General features: G+C 48.3%; 1 long non-coding RNA gene across 1 annotated transcript in view; it reads right to left on the bottom strand.

The window, feature by feature from the left end:
• Positions 1–1,241: 1,241 nt before the first annotated feature.
• Positions 1,242–1,766, bottom strand: part of LOC130585260 (uncharacterized) — a 21,717-nt gene continuing 21,192 nt past the window's right edge. The window contains exon 4 of the long non-coding RNA XR_008966572.1: positions 1,242–1,624. This is a non-coding gene — a long non-coding RNA (uncharacterized LOC130585260). The remainder of the gene's footprint in view (positions 1,625–1,766) is intronic.

Genomic DNA, 1,766 nt, shown 5'->3' with positions numbered 1-1,766 from the left:
TTTCTCATGCGAAAAACCAAAAAGAAGAAGAAGAGGGGAAAAAAAAAAAAGCCTCAGAACTCCAGAACTCTTAAAATTAAGGACCTTCTCTCCTCCTGACAGGCTGCGACAAACCCAGCACATTTTTGGGGATGGCTGTTTTGGCAGCAGTTTTTAGGGCAGGAAGGTGGTTTTGTTGGGGTTTTTGAAATGCAAACAATGGGTTGTGTGGGGCCAGGCAGGTGAGACAGCATCCCGGGCAGTCTGGGCTCCTCCTGCTCCTCCCCTCCCTTCCCCAAGCGCCTCATTCCCTAAACACCTTAAAGMAGAGCTGGCTCCTGCCCTCACTGCTATCAAGTGGGAAGGCATTTTATTTTTCTGGGCTGAAAGAGCCAATTTCTGCCCTTTTATGGACCATTGGAGGACTCGCTGCAGTGGAAACTTTTCTGCAATAAAGGTTGCCTTGTTTATGAGGCCTTTGTGTGGCAGTTGTGGGACCACTCGGTGCACTCTGGAATCTCCTGCAGGCTCTGCTAAGGAAATCAGACCTTCTCATTCCTTCTCCCCGGGATTTGGAATGGGTTTTCCAACACTTCTTTGGCTGCCATCAGCTGATGGATAAACTGAGTTTGTTCCATACAGGAAATCCCAAAAGGGTTTGGGTTGTAGGGACCCTAAATCCCACCCATTGCCACCCCTGCCATGGGCAGGGACACCTTCCACTGTCCCAGGCTGCTCCCAACCTGGCTTGGACACCTCCAGGGATCCTGAGGCAAACACATTTTTCCTCTACAGGGCCTCCCCACCCCCCCAGGGAAGAATTTCTCCCCAATATCCTATCTATCCCTGCTCTCCTTCACCTTAAACCCATTCCCCTGATCCCATCCCATGCCCTTGGCAAAAGCCCCTCTCCAGATTTATCCCCCAAAGGTCTGAGACAACCCAAAAAGCCACCGTTCCCAGGAGCAGTTCCGCTCTCTGTTCAAACCAGTTCCACCAGTACAAAAAAAAGCATCTTTGTGCATCAATCAGCCCTGCCAGACCCAGATTTTTGTTGCCTTCTCTGTTTTGAAACACTGGTTTTGTTTCTAATTTCCAAAAAGCTTCTTTCACCTCTGAGGGAAAGACCAACCTGAAAAAAAAAAAAACAAAAAAAAAACCTGAACAAAAAAATGAGTGAAAAAGCTTTATCAGGGTTACAATAAAACCACAGAACTCGTTTGTCTCTCTGGTTAAAAACACAACTGAGAGGGAAAAAAACATCTACGAGGCAACAAAGACACCAAATATCCCTCTATTTATCTGCCTATCCATCTAATTTTAAACCTCAAACAACACTTAATGCAGCAGCGTGTGGTAGGTGTTACTCTGGGAATGGGAACACAGGATTGAGGCAGTGCTACCCTTCTGCCAGGGTTATTTAAGCAGCAACGACAGATCACAATCACCCAGCAGCCGAGGGTCTCCTAGCACCGCTCACGATGGAGCTGTGAGAATGACAGCACAATCATTCCTGGTGTGTTTGTTGACTCGGAGGAGCTGGAGCACCATGTTTCCATGGATATGGAGCTGCTGGGCCATGGTTTGTGCTTTGCCTATTTAAGGATCGATGCTGAGGAGGAAGCAGGATGCAGTTCCGTGTTTCCTGTGGAGCAGAAACATCAATATTCGACAGAGCCAGCTCTGGGCATGGACAGACARCTGGGGGTCAGTCCAGAGCTGCTTTTATGGGGTGAAAATGAACTGAAAACCCCTCAGTCCCTGGAGGAATCCTGGAGTCACAGCAG

Source organism: Malurus melanocephalus, unplaced genomic scaffold (assembly GCF_030028575.1).
Source record: "Malurus melanocephalus ecotype Western Australia unplaced genomic scaffold, MMel_1.1 scaffold_854, whole genome shotgun sequence".
Taxonomy (NCBI): domain Eukaryota; kingdom Metazoa; phylum Chordata; class Aves; order Passeriformes; family Maluridae; genus Malurus; species Malurus melanocephalus.
The sequence above is the reverse complement of the archived record's forward strand: the minus strand, read 5'-3'. Positions and strand labels throughout refer to the sequence as shown.